Source organism: Protopterus annectens, chromosome 6.part0 (genome assembly GCF_019279795.1).
Source record: "Protopterus annectens isolate FY-2018-M chromosome 6.part0, PAN1.0, whole genome shotgun sequence".
NCBI classification, from domain to species: Eukaryota; Metazoa; Chordata; order Ceratodontiformes; family Protopteridae; genus Protopterus; species Protopterus annectens.
Genome location: NC_056737.1, coordinates 398,553,232 through 398,574,939, shown reverse-complemented (window position 1 = coordinate 398,574,939; position 21,708 = coordinate 398,553,232). Strand labels below are relative to the sequence as shown.

General features: G+C 43.6%; 1 protein-coding gene across 1 annotated transcript in view; it reads left to right on the top strand.

Annotated features, from left to right (window-relative positions):
- LOC122804334 (protein farnesyltransferase subunit beta-like) overlaps positions 1 to 21,708 on the top strand; it is a 968,002-nt gene that overhangs the window by 408,211 nt on the left and 538,083 nt on the right. The window lies entirely within an intron of this gene.

Sequence of the window (21,708 nt, the reverse complement as noted above, 5' to 3'; positions counted from 1 at the left end):
TCTTATTAGTGTCCTTGAACATGAGGTCAAGGAGGGGAAGCCTGCTCTCATTAGCAGTGGCTGCATCTGGCTCCAGCGAGTACACACCATCTTAACATCCTAAGTGAAAATCGTGTCACTCAGAGGAAGAGTCAAGCTCATATGCCCTAATCTTCTACCATCGATGACCGTATGGCCTGGAATTGCAAAGTTTTTGCAGTTTCCGACACAAAGTGGAAACAGTCTTGGGACACTGTTAAAATGAAGCAGACTCTAGTAAAAGCCAGTGAAGCGCAAGTTGCGGCATCAGAACAAAGGATGGCCCCAATGTCAGCACACAGGGGAGCCTGTCACTGACAACTTGACATTGATACAGAGGGGACTCCAACCCCAGACCCAGAGCCTGACACAGACAATGATTCATGAGCCCCGGGACTCAAAGACCAAAAATTCAAGCCATGAGACCAGCAATTTCAGTACAGTCTCCTGGCCATGCACACAAGTCCTAACCCCAGTCCCTGTCCATGCAGAAGCAGGTGGCACCAAAGTCTATAATAATCAACTGGCATTGATGGCAGCAATGGCGAGGATGAAAACAGTTTTTCTGGCATCATGGCTTGGAGGGAACTAGGTGACCTCAACACAGTGATAAATGAACAATGCTTGATGAGGAAGCCAAAAGAGAAGAGAGTGTGACACTTTCTAGATCTACCTCAGTACGAGGGGGGAATGAGATGGGATGAGACCCGCATCCATCTGCACTGCAGCATGGTCTTTGACAGTTTCAAATAATCAATATCTATGGAGAAAGACAGAAAAAAAACATAATGACCTGGCAAAAAGGTTTCTAGAAATGTATAACTTCTGAATATCCTGTTGCTCTATTAACTTAAGAGAATCCAAGTAATGCTTTAAACCTCTTCTCTGGTGTCATCTAGTGTTCCTTCATCCCAAAGTCATAGCACAACTATATTTCAGTACGGCACCCCCACCCCCAGCATGGATACACCCATATCCCTCTCAACTGTCCCCAATTTAAAAAAAAAACACTCCTTGTATTGCTTCTAGTACATGCCCTGTAACTCATAACTCAGTCAGTAATGCCAGAGTTTCATACTTCTTACAGTTTGAAAAGCACACTGTAACACAAACCATCCTCAGTTCGTACAGAGGGTTAAAGCTCTTGCTTGACGAGCTGTTTTGCAAACTGTTCAGAGTTTGAACCACCTCCCCTTACTTTAACTTTTTTTTCTTCTCCAATGATTTAAGATAATATGTTAATAGTATCCCTAGTGTCTAGTGCTGGTAAGCATCTGGGTTGTGTGCTGAAGGTACAGGGTTCGAAGCATATTGTGGCTTACTTTTACATTCCTGGTGTGTACTGCTCCAACCCCCCCCCCCCAAAAGATGTTTCATTCTGCAAAAGTGTTGTTCAATTAACCTTTAGGTATCACTGGTGTCTATTTGGCCTCCCACCAGAAATGTCAGAATGTGTGTCTTGCCTGGATCCTGTAAGGGTTGACATGGACTAGTCTCCAGCCTCTGCAACAACTGGGCCCTTGACACTGGACCTTAAGCATCATTCAGCCCCAGTTCATACAGTACCATTTGTGGTGTCAGAGTCACTGTTGTCATCTGAGAGCTTGATACTGTAATCAACTGGGTCTTCATTATTGGTACTCCCATTTTCAGTGCGGTTAACAGTCACTTCTCTGAAGACTGATGGACTGATACCACATAGACTCATGGGGGGGGGGGTGCGTCCCTGCTGCCGACACACTCAGAATGAGCTTTCAAGGTAATCAAGAGGATGACTGCTTCCTCATCTAGGAAGCTTACAAAGCTCTTTCGACACTGGCTCTAACTCCTGGCACTCTACATTCTGAACTTTAGACCATTAATCACCCTTCCATGGGACAGAACAGACCTGAAATCTTCAAACAGCCACCTACACAAGCTCAGGCCGAGTCTTCTGGAGACTCTTGAGTCCCCACTAGATGATCTCAGGAACTGAACATGTAAACACGAGTACTTTTCTCTGGGTCAGTTTCTGTACAGCATTTCTTTTATTTTAGTTGTATGACTGATATATGAAAATCAATGCAACGTAATCTGCTTTTCAAAATTCTACTGATTGAGATAGTGTCTCCCTGCAGTAGAATATTCCTATATGAAAAACTGCAATATGACAATCCTCTCAGCTTTCGTTAGCACTTGATCTTATAAGATTTTTAATGTTTGAATAGCGAACATGTCCATTGGAGTGAGAACAGTGAGGACTAGACATTTGTGTGCCTCATTTCCCAACCACGGACAAATATAAATCTCTAACCTGTATTATATAGACAGTTTTCAGATAAAAGAACCATCAGATATCCCCCATCTCAAGAGAAGGGATTTTAAAATGCTAATCAAACTTTCACTTATGCCTGTCAGTTGATTTTAGGCAACTTGGAATAATACACAAAAGTTCCTCACCAAAAGGATAAAGGGTCTCAAAAATCTGTCTTATGCTGCCCGACTGAAAGAACTCCAGTTATATTCAGTTGCTTACTGCTTGCTCAGAGGTGACCTATGCCTGACATACAAGGCCATGTCAAACCCAGATTTGATGAACATGCTTCATCTCAAAAAATCTAGATCCCTCAGAGCCACAAGGGCGGGAGACTTAAACCTCGACACGGTTATTAATAGGACGTGCTGGAGGGATAGATTCATCACCCAAAGACTCCCCATGCTGTGGAACAAAATCCCGGTTTATGTGAGGCAGAGCACCTCGCTGGCCTTGTTCAAGAGGAATCTTGACCAATGGATGGGGGATCGCAGATACACCCCAGGGGTTACCTCAGTGTCACTGCTCGACAGAGGCACAGCAAAATAATGGGCATAGTTTCTCCAAACTAAAGGGGTGGCGTAAGCCACAAAACTATGGGCTAGGCTTATAAATGCCCTCGGGCAGATAGCCTAGTATGAACCTATGAACCTATAATAATCCTCATAGAAAATGGACAGCTTCTCTAAAACAGAACAAATATGTACCATTCAGTGCCATGAATGATGTGGAAATGGATATTCTATCATTTTTTAATTGTTAAGGTATATAAGGCAGATTTTACAGTCTTGTTATACTTGATATATAGAAGTAGGCACTCTAGACCAATACAAAATTATGTTCTTTCTTCACATTTTACTCTTCTCAGATGTGATTCATATACCCTTGAAGCTCAGTTGATGGAGACACTTATTTTGTCAGCTTTGACCATTAAGCTCTGAATCCAGTTTATTACACACATGCAAGAACAGAATTTCCTTTCTTACTGATTATTTTCCTCAGGCTACCATTCCATTGTAGTGCTCTTCAGTAATCATACCTTCAACATCAGAATATCAATGAAATTCTCCTCCTCTCACTGGCAGCATTATCCAAAGAATCTCTTGTTCTTCCAACAATTTTTCATACTTTGGTAAATATGCTTTGTTCAAGATACAGTGGATATAAAAGGTTTACACACCCCTGTTAAATTGTCAGGTTTTTGTGATATAAAAAATGAGACCATAGTAATTCATTTCAAAACGTTTCCCACCTTTAATGTGACCTATAACCTGTACAATTCAATTGAAAAACAATCATATCTGTTAGGGGAAAAATGTAAAAAATAAAAAACATACAATAAGCTGGTTGCATAAGTGTGCCCACCCTTAAACTAATAACTTTGTTGTGTGTGCACACCCTTAAACTAATAATTTGTTGAAGCACCTTTTGATTTAATTACAGCCTTCAGTCTTCTTGGGTACACACCTGCCATCAATTTAAAGAGACTGGTTAACCCCAAGTAAAGTTCAGCAGTCCTAGTAGGATTTTCCCGACATTTACTCAGTTGCCTGCTACAGCAAAAGCCATGGTTCGCAGAGAGCTTACAAAGCATCAACGGGATCTTATTGTTGAAAGGTATCAGTCAGGAGAAGGGTACAAAAAAATTTCCACAGCATTGGATATACCATGGAACACAGTGAAGACAGTCGTCAAAAAGTGGAGAAAGTGTAGGACAACAGTAACGTTACAAAGAACTGGGTGTGCCTGCAAAACTGATGACAAGATGAAAATTGGTCAGGGAGGCTGCCAAGAGACCTATAGCAACACCAAAGGAGCTGCAGGAATTTCTGGTAAGTACTGGTTGTGTACTACATTTGACAACAATCTCCTGTATTCTCCATATGTCTGGGCTATGGGGTAGGGTTGCAAGACACAAGCCCTTTCTTACACAGAACAACATCCAGACCTGGCTACAATTTGCAAAACAATACATCAAGTCTCCCAAAAGCATGTGGGAAAATGTTATATGGTCTGATGAGACCAAGGTTGAACCTTTTGGCCACAATTCCGAAACATACGTTTGGTGCAAAAACAACCCTTTGTATCACCAAAAGAACACCATCTCCACAGTGAAGCATGGTGGCGACAGTATCATGCTTTGAAGTTGCTTTTCTTTAGCTGCAACTGGGGGCTTTAGTCAAGGTGGGGGGAATTATGAACTTTTCCAAATACCAGTCACATTTGGCCCAAAACCTCCAGGCGTCTGCTGGAAAGGTGAAGATGAAGAGGATTTTCACCTTTCAACATGACAATGACCCCAAGCATACATCCAGATCAACAAAAGAATGGCTTCACCAGAAGAAAATTATAGTTTTGGAACATCCCTGACCTAAATGTAATAGAAAATCTGTAAGGTGACCTGAAGAGGGCTGTGCACAAGAGATGCCCTCGCAATTTGACAGATTGGGAGCGCTTTTGCAAGGACGAGTGGGCAAATATTGCCAAGTCAAGATGTGCCGTGCTGATGGACTCCTACCCAAGAAGACTGAATGCTGTAATTAAATCAAAAGGTACTTCAACAAGGTATTAGTTTAAGGGTGTGCATACTTATGCAACCATCTTATTATACGTTTTTTATTTTTTATATTTTTCCCCTAACAGATTTGTTTGTTTTTCAGTTGAATTGTACAGGTTATAGGTCACATGAAAAGTTTTGAAATGATTTATTGTGGTCTCATTTTTTATTTCACAAAAACCTGCCATTTTAACAGGGGTGTGTAAACTTTATATATCCATTGTATGTGCTGCGAAGTTCCTTGCCTGTCCTATATTTCACTTTCGCTTAGCATTAAGGAATATCCTTTGCAATCTAAGAGGCACCTTGCAAAAATACCTTCTGAAGGGTTTACATTCTGTTACCACCAGAACTTCTTTAATATAGTCAGAGTTTCTCAAATCCATAGAAACTGGTAAGAGTTTCTTTCCTGTCTGAGCATTTCTTTATTGTCATCTGTATAAAAAATCTCAACTCACAATCAGCTGTTGTATTCTCTTGTAAGATAACAGCTTCTATGCATTTCTGTCCAGCATATACTTTGAAACACAATTAGCTTATTTATTTTTTTTATGTTAGTGTACCTTTACCTGCTACTACATTTTTAAGTGTTTCAAAACTATCATCTTCTTCTGCAAGATGCCACTCCCAAGCTAAATCTTCATAGGTTCATAGGTTCATACTAAGCTATCTGCCCTAGGGCATTTATAAGCCTAGCCAGAATGTGTTTGGCTTTCGCCACCCATTTTAAATTTATTTTGCTATGCCCTTTTTCGAGGTTAGTATACTGTGCCTCTGTCTAACAGTGACACAGAAGTGATACCCGGGGTAAACCTACGATCTCCCATCCACTCATCAAGATTCCTCTTGAAGAGAGTCAATGAGGGACTCTGCCTAACCTGGACTGGGATTTTATTCCAGAGTGAAGGGAGCCTCTGGGTTATGAATCTGTCCCTCCAGCATGTCCTATTTATTTCAGTGCTGAGGTTCAAGTCTCTCGAGCGCGTAGCTCGATGGGATTTGGATTTTCTGAGGTGCAGCATGTCCATTAATTCCGGGTTGGACATGACTTTATACGTCAGGCACAGATCACCTCTGAACAGGCGGTATGCCACTGAGTAGAGCTGGAGTTTCTTTAACCGGGCAGCATATGGCATCTGTTTGAGCCCTTTGATCCTCTTGGTGAGGTACTTTTGGGGTCTTTCCAGTTGCTGCAGGTGTCTGGTAAGGTACATCCCAAAAGGGGCATTGTACTCAATTATGGGCCTGATGAGGGATGAGTAAAGAGGCACGATGACCTCCCCTGATCTAGATGTGAATCCCTTCATGATTAGGTGGGCTATATGAAATGTTTTTCTAACCACTTTGGCCACGTGGTTGTGAAATGAGAGATTGCTATCAACTTGGGTCCCCAGGTCCCTAATTACTTCTTCTGTACTTAATGGATTATCACCTATGTGGTAATTTGTGGGCACTTTGTTTTTGCCAAAGGGGATGACTATACACTTTTTGGCATTTAGCTTGAGGCCATGGCTCTGGCACCAGTTGTCTGTTTCTATGAGGCCCTTTTGGAGGATGCTTGTGTCGGCTGGAGAGTCGATTATGGCGCCCAGTTTGCAGTCATCTGCAAACTTGGTCAGCCACAGTCCTTCCGTGTTGGCCTGTACCTCTGAGAAATATATACCGAACAAGAGAGGTCCCAGGACTGAGCCTTGTGGGACACCACTTGTAACTGGTTTGGAGTCTGACATGGCTCCAGCAATTCTAACCATGTGGGTTCTGTCCTTGAGCCAGTTTGCAATCCATCTAGTGACATAGGGGTTTATATTTAAGCTGGCGAGTTTATCTATAATGCCCGAGTGGGGTATTGTATCGAAGGCTTTTGCGAGGTCCAGGTAGGCTGTGTGGACCACCTTCCCCTCATCAATGGCCTTGGTGACTGTTTCAAAGAAATCAACCAGGTTTAAGAGGCAGGATCTGCCCTTAACAAAGCCGAACTGGCTAGGATCCAGTGTCTGTAGGTCCCCAATATCTTTATTTATGAGGTCCATGATGATCCTTTCCATAGCTTTACAGACCAAACTAGTCAGGCTTATGGGGCGATAGTTTCCAGGATCCGTTGAGGCACCACCTTTATGGAGAGGGACCACTGTTGCTGTACACCACTCTTTGGGCACATATCCTGTAGTAAGGCTGAGATTGAACAGTAGTTTTATGTTTGGGTTTAGCTCTTCTTGGAGTTCATGTAGGACGCAGCCCGGGACACCGTCTGGTCCCATTGATGCTGTGTTTTTTGCTTTGGAGAGGGCGGCTCTTACCGGAGCATCTGAGATGTCAGGGGGGGCAGCACTCTGCTGGGATAGATATTTGCCCTTTTGGTGTGTGGGGGGGGGGGGGAGAAGTTTGCGCTTTACCTGTCGGCTAGGATGTTGGCAATGTCTGTGGGTTCAGTGTATTTTTTGTCATTTTGGACTAATTCTGAGTATATCTGGGAATTACCACCCAGGTTCCTAACATAACTAAAGAAAGCCTTGTGAATATCCTTAGTGTCCTGTGCAATTTTTCTCTCGAAGCTGGCCTTAGACAATTTTATGAGTGCCCGTAGTTTTTTGCTAATACTGATCAGTGATGCCTTCCCTTTTTGGGATTTTGCTCTATCATTTAGTAACTTCCTCCTTCTATTGTATAGTTTGTTTATGGCTGGCGTCCACCAGACAGGACGTCTGCCTTTGGAGGCTTGGGTCTTGGTTTTATTTGGGATCGCATGACCCATGCATTCCTGAAGGTGTTCATAGAATGCGTTTATAAAGGATTCTGCGGTTATAAAGGATTCTGCGGTCTGGGCCGTATTTTCCACAGGCCTGGGTGCTTTGAAGGATTCCATCTCGGTTTTGAGGAGTGTGAAATTTGCTTTAGAGAAGTTTTTCACTGTGGTTTTCTGGGCAGGGGGTGGGGTCGGGATGTGAATATCCAGTGAGATTAGTTTATGGTCTGATCTTACCAGTGAGGGATACACTTCTGGTCTGGAGCATAGAGCCCCCATGTTGGTGATGATCAGGTCCAGTATGTTTTCCCCTCTTGTGGGAGTGGTAACAAGTTGTTCCATAGCATTGGAGTTTATAAATTCTAGGAACCTTTGGGCTAGGGTGTTGGAGCTAGAGTAATGCTCCCAGTCTATGTTTGGGTAGTTGAAGTCGCCCAATATAATGGTGTTTGGAGAGACCTTCATATTTTCCAGTGTTCTCAGGAAGGCCGAGTGGGGTTCCTGGGTTTGGGAGGGTGGTCTGTAGCAGGCTATAAACTGGAAGGCAGTTTTACCCACTGTTAGTTGCACATGGATAGTCTCTGATGCTAAGTGCTTTGCCACCAACCTGGAGGTGTGGGTATCTTTGATGAATATCGATACTCCCCCTCCTTTTGTGGTTCGGTCCAAGTTTTGGGGCCGAAAAGCATGGTATGAGGTATAACCTGGTATTTCTGGGGTGCTCTCGGGAGCCCTGAACCAGGTTTCTGTTACTGCACAGATATCGATGTTCTCCATGCTAAGGAGAGTTTTGAGTGCGTGCATCTTGAGGTTTAGACTTCTGGCGTTGAGTAGCATTACTCTTAGTTTCTTATCCCTTGTGATACCTATGGAGGTGGGTTTGTCTTTTGAGCCTTGCCTAAAAAAGGCACTATGGGGGTAGCAAGAGCCTTTGCCAATATCCGAAAGCCCAGGGGTGACAGGTGCAAGCCGTCCCTAGCGAAGCATCGTGGCTTGTCGAGCATATCATCCCAAGCTGACAGGCATTGGATCCCCTTTGAATGACACCAGTACTTAAGCCAATTGTTGAAATTGATCATCTAGTCTTCATATTGTGGCATCATTCTTGGTGAGGGTAAGATGCTACTCAAGGTCAGGGTCATACCGGCCTGGGCTACATGCTCAGAGAGCTCTTTTATGTCTCTTTTCATGTAGTCCAGGGAGGTACGTCTCAGGTCATTCACACCAGCATGGACAATGTCGGAGTCATATTTGTACTTGCCTTGGATTGACCTTAGTGCTTGTGTTATGTGGCGGATCCTAGCACCCGACATAACTTTCTTACAGGCACAGTTCTCAGTCACATTAGATACAAAATTTTGAGACATTGCATCAGTGTTAGAAACCTATCTAATGTCAGCTTGTCTTTTGGCTTTGGCATGTGCCACTACACAATTGCTTTATTTGCATCAGGCTTCACTACATGTTGTTGTGCCGACACTAGAATATCATCCTTTATTTCACACTTGTTAGTATTATTTTACATTTGTTCCCGTTTAACCTGAAATTATAATGTCTACTTTGCAAATGTAAATGTCCCTTGGTAATGCAATCTTTGCATCCTACTGCATACTGAAAGATCCTCAACTAAGTTTACAACACTTTCCAAGCTTTCAACTACTGCACAGCAGGAGCTTTCTGGAACGCATCTGGTGCTAGACAAAATACCAAAATGAAATCTAAGGAATGTGTACCTTCCTAATGGTGCAGTAAATATACACAGTTTGGTGCCTTCAGATTTTCCCTTACTGCAAGAAACCATGGTTTGTATTTAACACTGAAAAAGATCTTTGTATTTAACACTCATAAGATCAGCTCAACAGAAAACAAGGGCGACACTCTCCTTCAATCACATCACTTTGGGCCGGTCTTGGGAGCCAAGATATGAGAGTGGATGTGCTGATTTTAACGAGTAAGACACACACCTGCTTGCCAGGATTACCAAGGAGTTAAGGAAGTTATTTTGCTTCTTTGTGGGAGTAAGTCATTTAATACTTAAGGGCTGTTTGCTCTGGACTGTCCTTTGCCTCCAGAGAATTCACAAAGTGTGGTCATAGTTGGCAGCAAAAAAAAAAGTTCTACAGTTATGTGCTTCAGGGAGTCAGGGCTTATGGCAGCCACATTATTCCTTATTCTATCTGCAAGGTATCACACGAAGGTCTTACAGTAGATATTGAGGACTCATTGGAGCCAGTGCTCAAATCTTATTTCAGACTAAACAAGAACCCCAGAGGTGTATTAGAAACATCTTTACTGGTGGTTTGTTAACTCCAGATTTTCTGTGGGTATCCCTTTCCAACTTATCAGCCTATAAGTGATTGTCACCACAGTCACTTCAGCCCAAGACTGAATGGTCACAGACTGAAGCCAGACTGCATATTAGTCCCCTAGAGATGTGGGTAGGGCCTTCTTACCCTGCAGGATTTCCAAGTCACTGCAACAACATGGCAGTAAATTGTTATATCAAACAGTTTGGAAGAAACTATGTCCTACCCTTTTTTCAAGAAGTAGTGAAGTTATGAAAACGTGCCATGTCTTTGGGTCACTGTCTGGTAGTCACTAATATTCCAGGAGAAGCCACCTCCCTAATAGATAAGCTCAGCAGATGCCTAATGCTACACAAGTGGCTCCTGCCCTAGTTGGTGGTGAAATGCCTTTTCTGAAGATGGAAGCCTCACTGCAGCCTGTTTACTGTAGTCAATGTTAGGTGCTGTCACTTCCTTTTAACTCCTCTAACCACCCCAGCAGCAGCTGTAGGATGCCATAGTCCAGGAGCCTTCTGCAGGTATCCTTCATGTCTTCTACCATTTTCCTTCATTCCCATGTTTATATAGAAAGGGTAATTGAGCAGGGTCAAGGTAATTCTCATAGCCTTATTCTGGCCTTATCTGATTCCCATTGCTCTGACTTAATTTCCTGGATGAGCCTTTCGGATTGAGGCCACTCAGGACCCTGCTATAATTCACCCATTTGTCAAACCTCACTCAGACCTACATGGCCCCATGTTAACAGAATGGTTTGTCCATTTACAGTTATTGTAGGGGACGCTGCAGATTCTTGTTTCTGCCCAGTACTAGGAAACTGTATACAAATAAATAGGTGCATTTTTTTTGTTTGGGCCTTGGAAAAGGGTTTTGGATCCATTTCTGCTCTACTTCTGTAGTTCTGCACTTATCTTATGCAACATTTTTGAAACTGGGTAGAGCTATGTTTCCATGCATGCCCATGTGGTGTCTGCTTCTAATTGTGTAATCCATTCCATCCCCTTCAATGGTAGGGTTGTTTGTCCCAGGCAGCACCCACTCGTGCATTTATATAGCTCTCCCTGGCTCAGACTGCTGTCTTTCCAGTGATGTTGCATACTCTTGTTACTCCTTAGATATTTATTGCTATGGAATGGACTTTACAGTAAAATGAAATTTGGGCAGGTAATTAAACCTTTCTCTGAAGTTGTATAATTAGGTTAGCACAACTGTAGCTGGAACATTTTTTTTTCTGCTGGAGAAAGTAATTAGAAAGATTCATGTGATGTCAGTTTTCATTCTGACAACAGATTTTTTGGATCCGATCCCTTGGATCCAACTTGGCCATTGCTAAAGCTCATGGCTACCAAGAACTCTCGAGCTCTTCCCTTACCCACAATGCAGCAACCCCAAATTCCTCAGATCACATTTGTCGCTTTCAGCGAAAGCCATGGTTACCAATATTATTGAGCGTTTTTGTCAGTTAAGTGTTTTTGTTATTTTTTCAGTATCTTATTCCTTAGTGTTTTAGATTCTTTCTTACCTATTGTACCTTTTGATATTCTTCTGTTTTTGTGTACTTGTGTACTGTTCAGTACTATTGTTAGCATCCTTTTTCTTTCCTTTTCTACAGTTGGTGTAGTCTTAATACCATCAATGATATTTTTTTCTCTTCTCTCACTATTCCTTTGAAGTTTTATTTTTAAAAAAATTATTTCTGTTTGAAATAATGTTTTTTCTTTTCCTTCTCTATTTTTAGTGATACAATGTGGTGGATAAAGTGCCACAGGGATTTAAAAAGTGCACTAAGTGTGGCCATAAAATGCCATTTTTAGATGCACACATGCTTTGTGTATACTGTTTAGGGCCTCTTCACTTGCAGGAAGACTGTTCAGTCTGCCACAGGTTTAATCCCAGAGAGTTAGTAGAACGTAAAAACAAATTGATCCTCAAAGGCCTTTTGCCATCTCCCATTGGAGAAGGCTGTATCAGGAGATAAATCTCATAGGTTCATAGGTAGGTACTAGGCTACTGACCCTAGGGCCTATATAAGCCTAGCCAAGCGGTACCCTGGCTTTTGCCACCCAAGAAAATTATTTTCCTGTGCTCCTGTCAAGCAGAGCCACAGAAGTGATCCCCGGGGTGAATTTCCTATCTCCCATCTAGTCATCAAGATTTTTCTTGAAGAGTGCTAATGAGGAGCTTTGTTTGATGTAGATAGGTAGTTTGTTCTAGAGTATGGGAAGTCTCTGAGACAGAAATGTATCCCTCCAGCATGTTCTGTTTATTGTGGTGACAAGGTTTAGGTCCCTAGAGCATGTAGCTCGGAGGAATTGGGATTTCTTTACGTGGAGCATGTCCAACAGCTCTGGGTTTGACATAGCTTTGTATGTTAGGCAGAGATCGCATCAGAGTATTCGATATGCGACAGAGTAAAGCTGGAGTATTTTGAGACGGTCTGCGTAGGGTATCTGTTTGAGGCCGGTAATTCTCTTTGTGAGGTATTTCTGTGGCCTTTCCAGTTGTAGATGTCTTGTGAGGTACATACCAAAAGGGGCGTTGTACTCTATAATGGGTCTAATGAGTGATGAGTAGAGGGGAACAATGACCTCTTTTTTTCCTGGATGAGAAACCTTTTGTGATGAGGTGTGCCACGTAGAAGGATTTTCTGACTACTGTGGCTATGTGATTATCAAAGGAGAGACTACTGTCCACCTGTGTCCCAAGGTCTCTTATCACACTTTCGGTGTTAAGTAGAGCCGCCTATGTGGTAGTTCTCCCAAACTTAAGACAAAAAAACAGTTAAGACACTGTCCCTGGGATCTTCTTCATCTTCATCAGCTTCTGATTCATCAAAGTGTAAAGATCTCAACCTCTGATCCAAAGAAACCATAGATATCTGATCCGTCTACTTCGGATCCAAGCAAATCAAAACTATTGGCTTCAACCCTTTTGGCCCCAATTCAGTCTAAGTCAGATCCAACAGCTAGTGGACCTTCTTCAGTAAGCGGTTTACTCAGTATTCACTGTCATATGATCCAGTACCTTTTAAGGTTCTTTCCCTGTTTCTCGAGAGACATAGGTCTCTGTCAGTCCTGTCCAACTGTTTGTAAATGAAATCTCTCAGAAGAAGATGTGGAGAAAATGGTGAGGAAGATTCTCTTGGCACAGGGACAGATGGGTGCTCCTTCCCCTCCTACCCTCTGGGTCAGGAGGTCCGTTTTTCTGCTACACCCCCACTACAAATTCCACCTCTGACTTCCTCAGCAGTTTCAGAGTCCCTGGATCCTAGCCATCCGCATCTGTCTGGTTTGGATCAGAGGATTGCCTTATCCTCTTATCTGAAGGTTGCTCTGAGTGCTCTGGTCCAGTCAAATCCGAAGAGCTCTTTGAGCTGTAGTTTCACTGTCAGATCCGAGGCATTGCAATCCACTCCAAAGCTTTTGGAGCAGTATCTGTGCCTAGGATCCTCAGCACTGGATAGCTCGGCTCTGGCTTCCACCTCGGCTATTTTGCCCTCAGAGTGTGGGAGGTCTCTGGTCTAAAAGCTGACCTTTTCCGATTTGGAGTCTTCCCTTTCTCTGGGGCAATCTGCATTTGAGGTTGTGAAGAGAGTTTTCTCTGCCTCGGCAGGATGGATGGATGGATCCATCCCCTCAGATCCAAAGTCTACTTCCTTGATGTCTCTCTGTTCAGAGCCTCACCATCTCCCTCCACAGGACAGCTAGTACCAAGACCCCAGGCTACCATACAGGAAATCTTAATTTCTTCTTCTGATACCTCTCCAGTGCATCCCACTGAGAAGGTCCCTAAGAAGAAGTAGATGTGCAAGAGGAAGCACTTAGACTTGCCAGAGGAGTATCACAGAAGCTACAAATTTCGATGAAAGTGAAAGGGCCCCCATGGTCACTTCCTGATGATGTCACATTCGGAGACATCCTAGAAATCCTAGCAGAGAGGAGACTGGATGCCCAGCAATCCTTCTGAAGAGTCCATATTCCTGGAGACTTTTGGTGCTGGACCGTCTACTTCCTGGGTGACTCTACCCACCGATGAGCTCATTGAGTTGATCTCTCAGTGAGAGTGGAAGGAATCGGACACCACTGAGCCCATACTTTGAAGACCAGATAACAATATGACACCATCTGTGGGCAGGCAGTTTTGGGGAAAAGGGGGCCTGTTGATGCCATGGTCATAGCTGTGGCCACAAAGAAGGAACTTGCCGAAGACCGTTCCACTGCCATCTCACCAGCAGGGAGTCTCAGGTGATGGACAGATTTGTAAGTCTGTGTATGCCTCAGTGACCTTTGCTTTATGATCACTGAATTATTTGGTACATTTCACAGGACTTCAGCGGGATTTGATTAAGGAATTTTCAAATACCTTCTCAGGATCCATCCCAGAAGAAGTTCAGTCACCTGTGGCTTCTCAGTTGGCTACCCTGCAGTCCATTTCTAACTCTTCTATGAGGTTAATTTCACACACATCAGAAGGAACCTCAAGGGCAGCGGGTATAGGCATTACCATTAGGAGGCATGTCTGGATGTGCCTATGTGATTTTGTGGAAACCTTTGTCATCGTTCGTCAATGCCCCATTTTACAGCACGTCACTGTTTGGCCCCAAAGCTAAAGACATACTATCCAGGTGTGAAAAGGATGGAAAGACCCTGTCTGCCAGGGGCATACATTTTTTGACCCCTCAAAGATCCTTTTCTAGGAATCACCAAGGTGGTCATAAGATGTGGTTCAAGAAGTCTCAGGGTCTGTTCTAGGCCACACTTGGAGGAAGTTCCCCCAGAGGCAGAGAAGGGAACTCGAATGGACAACGACACCCCCCCCCCCCCGGCAGAGGTGACCTGCAAAATCAGGGCAACAGAGATTCTTTCTGTGGCAGACCGTACCAGCTCTCCTGAAGGGAGGCCCAATTGTCCACCTGCGGAGGCAATTGGAGGTCTATTATCTCTGCACAAGAGAGCCTGACTACAATTAACAAGTGATACTTGGGTGCAGAGGATTATATCCAGAGGTTATATAATTCTATTTCCCCTTCCTCCCCAATGTCAAGAAGAATCCCCAGTCTACCACCCATTCAAAGAGAACAAGCAGCAATTCAAATGGAAAGGTTGCTAGAAAGGGTCATCCAAGAGGTTATGCCAGACCAATTAGAAAGTGGAACTTACTCAAGATTCCTTTTGTTGCCAAAGAAAACAGGGGACTGGAGACCAGTTTTGGATGTCAGCATCTTGAACAGGTCAGTTGAATGGACCACGTTTTGGATGGTCATTGTTCAGTCCATTCTCCCATTTTTGGGCAAGGATAACTGGACGTGCTCCATAGACCTTCAGGATGTGTACTATCACATAAAGATGAGCAGATGATCTAGAAGGTATTTACATTTCCGGCTGGGAGAAGGTCACTACCAGTTCAGAGTTCTGCCCTTTGGTCTCACCACAGCCCCCATGGTGTTCACCAAGTGCATGACAGCTGTGGCAGTTCACTTAGGACTGCAAGGATTCTGGGTGTTTCCATATTTAGACGACTAACTCATTTCTGCTCTAACCAGGCATCAGCTGAGAAGGGCAAGACGACAGGTTCTTCAGATATGCTGTCTTCTGAGTATAACCATAAACTACAAGTCTCAACTTCAACCATCTCAGACTCTAGAGTTCATAAGAGCAATTCTCAACACAAAGTCAACCATAGCTTCATTACCAATTTCAGGAGTTCAGACCATAAGACCACAGGTCAGAGCAATAATCTGCAGTACCAATATTTCAGCTTGTCTGGTCCTTCAGACCTAGGCTCAATGGTAGTGGCAATATTATTAGTACCTTTAGCCAAATTTTACATGAGAATTCTTCAGTGGATGATGGCCACATATTGGTGAATGCTTTACCAGTCCATGTCTGATCAGATTTGAATCACTCAGACGTGCAAGAGAGATCTCAGGTGGTGGATTCATTCAGACCAAGTTCTGCAAGGCCATTTGTTTATTCCCCCTCAGCCCAAGACCATGGACGCTTCCCAGTTGGGGTGGGGGTAGAGGGCATTTTCTGGGAAAAACAGTCCAAGGCACTTGGTCCCCCGATGAGGCTAACTTGCATATTAGTGTCCTAGAGATGAGAGCAGCACATTTAACTTTGCAAGCCTTCCAGGATTCTTTCCCTCTGGGGATGATTGCTATTCAGACAGGCAACATGGCAGTCATTTGGTACTTCAGCAACCAAGGATGGACCAGAGCTTTCCCTTATGTCAAGAAGCTCTCAGAGTGTGGTAATGGGTGATCTCATCCAACCGCTTTCTTATAGCAATGCACATTCCGGGGAAATCCAGTGTGATAGCAGACAAACTGAGCAGGTGCATTCTTCTACCACACAAGTGGTCCCTCAACAGGAATGTCACGGAATTGATTTTCCATCAATGGAGCCTTCCTTGCTGCTATCTTTTTGCTTCTCCCCTAAACAAATGCAGCAGCTACTTTGCCCTAATTCTCCCACAGGGGGAATCACAGAGGGATGCTCTACTTCACAATTAGCCCCCTGGTCTACTCTACACTTAGGTCATAGGTCATAGGTTAGTACTAAGCTAACTACCCTTTCGAGCCATTTTAAGCTTAGCCAATTTTCCCTTGTGAGACTCAAACCCTGCACCTTGTGTTTGTAAGGCAAACACCTTAACTATTATGCCACCCTCCCAACCCCTAAACTCTTGCCAGTGGTGAGAATCAAACCCTGCACCTTGTGCTTGAAAGGCATATATCTTAACCACTGTACCATTAGCCTTTCACCACCCATTTTTCTAATTCTGAAATTCCTACAGAAAGCTGCCATGTTAAAGAGGAAGGTCATCTTCATTGCACCTTACTGGCCTCAACAAATTTGGTTCTCCTTCCTTTGGCCTCGTTTACTTCACCAACCATGGATTCTCGATCTGACTGCAGACTTCCTGTCTCACCCCACAGGCATGATTCATCCAAATATAACCAAACTCAAGCTGTATGGCTTGTCCAGTTCCGTTAATAGCCAGACAACCTATGCTCTCATTTCCTGGTCTTCAAATACTTTTGTCTTCCCATAAGCATTCTGCCAGGAAACTGTTCTAGCAAATGGAAGAGATTTGTTCACTGGGCACATCAAAATAGTATTAAACCTTTGTCAGCCCCAGTACATAACATTCTTGAATTTTTGACCCATCTCTTTAAAGAGAGAGCAAGTTCATCAACCATTAAAGTTCAGTTAGCAGCCATATTAAATTTTCATATTGGTTTTGATGGTTGCATCTCATAAATTGAGTAAGGACTTCTTGAAAGGTACTCACTCTTCTTCTGAGATCTCCTTTCAAAGATCCTACTCCCCCATGGGTTCTGAATCTCGTACTGCAGACTCTTACTCAATCGACCTTCGAACTAACAGCTACATGTGCTCTTATTTTTCTTAGAGAATTATTTTTGTGGTAGCTGTCACCTTTGCCACATGAATTTCTGAGATTCAGGCTTTGCCCTCTATACCACCATACTTGATTTTTCACAAACGTAGCATTACATTGCGTACTAATGCATCCTTCCTTCCTAAAGTGGTGTCAAAATCTCATATAAATCATTCCATTAATTTGCCAGTATTCTTTCCTAAATTTGCTAATAAGGGTGAATATACGTTACATTTATTGGACATCCATAGGCAGTTAACGTTTTTATATCATAGAACAAAAGACATCAGAAAAACTGACCAATTGTCTGTCTGATTTGCAGAAATCAAATTGGGGGAACCAGTCGCCAAAGTTACTTTATCTAGATAGCTTACTGATTGTATTTTTTACAAATTGGTCATTGCACTACCAGCACGGGCCCATTCTACTAGCTCCATGGCTACTTCATCAGCTTTTCAATCCAAAATGTCCATGGACTGTATATGCGCAGCAGCAACTTGGGCTATTCCCCATACCTTTATTACCCATTACAAGCTGGATCTGATCTCCAAGGGTAGGGCATTATTTGGCTCAGTGGTGCTCAGGGATATCCTTCCACAGAGTCCACCCTGGATTTTAGGTAGCTGGGGGCTCTCTCCCATCTGTTGAGGATACAATGAAAATTGACATCATCAGATAAAGAAGTTATGTACTTACCATAAAGTTCCATCTGTGTTATCCATTTTCATTCTTCCTCGTCTCCCCTCCCACCAACCCTCGTCAGTGAAGGCTTCTGGAAGAATGAGTGGGTACAGGTCTTTTCTGCCCTGCATTTTTATCTCCAGATATAGTCTCCTCCTCCTTCTCAGAAAAACAGCATTTCCTTTCTACTAAAGTCAGAAAACAAGATCTGGGGTAATTGGGGCTGGTGCATTATGGGTAAGAGAAGAGCTCATGATTTCTTGGTGGCCATGAGCTTTAGCAATGGCTGAGTCAGATGCAAGGGATCGGATCTGAACCCATCTGTTGAGGAAGAATGAAAATGGACAACACTGATAGAACATTATGGTAAGTACATAAATTATTTTCCCTCCCTCTTATACTCGTGACTTACAGCTTTCATCAGCTGTGGATGTTTTTTTATGTCAGCTTAAGAGTTTTACTGCTAGCAGTATAGATAAAGAGAAGAGAAGAGAATTTAGAAGAGGCATCTGGACAGAAGTGGTGTGGAAAATGGAAACAAATATTCCTCCAACCAGGACACACATGAACTTTGTGTTGTGTACCTGGGGGTGGCGCATCTAGGAGAAAAATGCAACAGTTGTCACACTTTGGCTCCAGCTCCAGAACCGTCCAAGAAAAGAGAGAGGGACGTGCATTGTGAAGGGCCCTCCATCTGGTTCTTGACACAGAAGGGAGAAGTGAAAGCTTGAAGAGAATAGGACAGGTAGGTATTGTGGTAGGCATTTCCCCCATCCTGATGTTACCAATAAATTAGTATTCCCAGCTAAGCTAGTTCTGGGACCTAGACTAACACCAGAACAGAAATCGGCCTTTGGACTGTCACAAGTTTTTGTCCTGCCTGACCCTAATCCCAGGAGAAGACAAAGCAACTACTACTTGGAGCAGGAGTTAAGCTCCTCAGAATATTGACCTTTCCTCTTTCATATTTAGGAGTTAAGCTCCTCAGAATATTGGCCTTTCCTCTTTCATATTTAGATCTGCTAGCTCTCTCTCTCTCTCTCTCTCTCTCTCTCTCTATATATATATAGACCTTCCTTTGAGATTGAGATGAGCGTCCTCTCATCTGTTTGTTTCTGTGGTAGGTAGAAAAGGTAACTGTTTACATACATGGCTACTTCCTGGGCCAGTCCTGGCAATTGGGAATACTGAGACAATAATATGCCTGCAGATTCTGGCATCAAAGTCTGTGCCCCCCCTTTCTATCCCCAATGTCACCTTCATTTTTGGCCTTGATGCTGAACATTTACAGAGGACCACTAGACCCCAGGTGATCAGTGTCATTTATTTGGTGCCATTCTCAGAGTTTGACGAGTTGGCCTTAAAGACTTCTGTGAAAGTCTGTCTTGGCTTAAGTTTTAGCATCAGGACTTCTTCAGTAGGATATGACCATTTTGGGCTTCTGTGTCAACTTAGAGATTGGTATCTTTGATGATGATGATGGTCTCAGCACCAACAGCTAGAGGCCAGGAAGTAGTTACTATGCAACCCATTGTATTGGTAGACCACCATGAGTCTGTGTCATCTCCACCCTAGGATACCCTTTATTTGAATGTCTTGTCCTTTTGTTCCTCATCCCAAAGGAATAATGGGATGGAAAGTCCCCAACACCCCCTGAAGTCCAGAGCAGTATCCTCTCCCAGGCATCCTGAATAAGTCCCCTTCAGGTGTACTGAGGAAGAGGAGATTCAGGGGGGTATCTGAACTCCTCAACAGAGTTCTCCACACCAGTCACTGATTGGATGAAGGGGGAGGCTACCCCAGTGCACTTTTTTGATGACTCCAAGATTGGGGAAATATTAGAGCTAATGCATCAGGAGGATCCAGCCTCCCCTCAGGATGAAATCTTACAAGAGGATTTCTGTTTCATTCCACCTATATCTTGGGTGGTCCCACCCACTGACATTGTGAGTATGTTAGTAGAAGACAGGGTATTGTAAGAGTCCATTGTAGCAGAACTCATCCAAAGGAGAGAAGATAAATCCTTTGCCCTCTACCCCCCCCCCCCCCCAGGCAGACAGGTGTGGAGCAGGGTTCATAGTGGCAGCAGTAGCCCTTAAAAAGAAGCTATGAAAGGCAAGCACTGAAGTACATCTTCCAGATGAGGATTCACAGGCCAGGGGTTAAGTTGGAAGGCATGTACGTGCCTTAGCTACATTGTCCGTTGGAGAAGTGAATTACGTGGCTTCTATGATGTGCAGTGTGATCTAGCAGAGCATACACTAGACATGCTGAAAAAATTTTCTCACATTGATCAAGGAAAAGTAGAGTCACAGTTTGGTGAGAGCAACTAGTATTTCCACACTGTCCATAAGAATGATCACAGTGTGGAGTTGGAGCAGCAAGAGTGCCTGGGTCAAGTCTGCTGTTACAACACACATGCCTGGGTCAAGTATGTTACAACGGACATGCCTGGGTCAAGTCTACTGATGCAAAGGACATGCCTGGCTTGAAGCATTTTCATTTTATGAGGAGCTTTAAGGCATCTTTCTCAAATGTCTGTAGATGGATCCGCCTTGTTCAGACTCTAAGTGAAGGAGACAGTCAGCTCAAAAGTTAACAGGAATGTGATGCACTCTGCCATAGGCACTAGGTTCTCCACTCCACAGAGAAACTTTGAGGAATCAGAAAAGTGTGAGGAACTTGGTGCTTGGTTCAGAGGAGCAGAAAGATAAGCACCTTGATTGTAACCCAAATGACCTGTGTTCAATTAATGTCCTTGACGGTGTAGGAACTGGCAGGGGTGGGGAGGAGTGAAGGGGCATGGCCTGCTTGCCTTTCCTGGGAGAGGGGGAGTGTTGCATGGACTCTGGCCAGGGTAGATTGAACTATGCGATTTCTCTGGTGGAGACTGGGAAGACTATCACTCATGCTTCTGGGGGAGTGGGCAAGTGCCCCATCAAATGTGATATTGTATCCCCTGTTGCATTCCGTAAAGGACAAGGTGCGTCTCAACACCGGGCCAGGTCTTGACAGTGTATATTTGCTAAGCACAGAGATGGATTATGCAGTAATCTGGTTCTGTGTTGTATTAATTTGACCGTACAGGTCATCATAAACTTTCCCAGATCACAAGATGATTATCCCCTACTCCTTGTGTAGTGATATTGACCATACGGAACAAGCAGTTCTGCACATTATATGCAAGATGTGAGCCACCTTTATGGATATATTAACATTTTTGTGTGTGTGTGTGTGTGTGTGTGTGTGTGTGTGTGTGTGTGTGTGTGTGTGTGTGTAGATGTGCATATACCTGTAAGCTGGCTGCATGGAGAAGACAGATGGATCTATGATTCATGACCCAGCAGACCTAAATGACCTAGGAGGTGATGGAGCAAGTCAAGAGATAGAGGTGGAGGAGTGAAGAGGCTGATCTTTCTTGCCCCTTCTAGGATAGAGGTTGTGGGGCATGCTGCAGGCCATGTCTTCCACTAATGTATCCATGGTGTAAACAAAGGATATATTTGAGTATTCCAGTCAGAAAACAGGGGTGGGGTTGCTGGAAGTAACCCCACACTGCAGCCATTGCATGCCCACTCCTGTAGTGTTTACACCATTCACTTACACAAGAAGCAAACTGGGCTGCTTAACAAAAATCTCCTGATGACTACCTCAGAGAATGATGATGTCACAGTCAGTCCATTGGTAAGGATGGGGGGTATGCATGTAA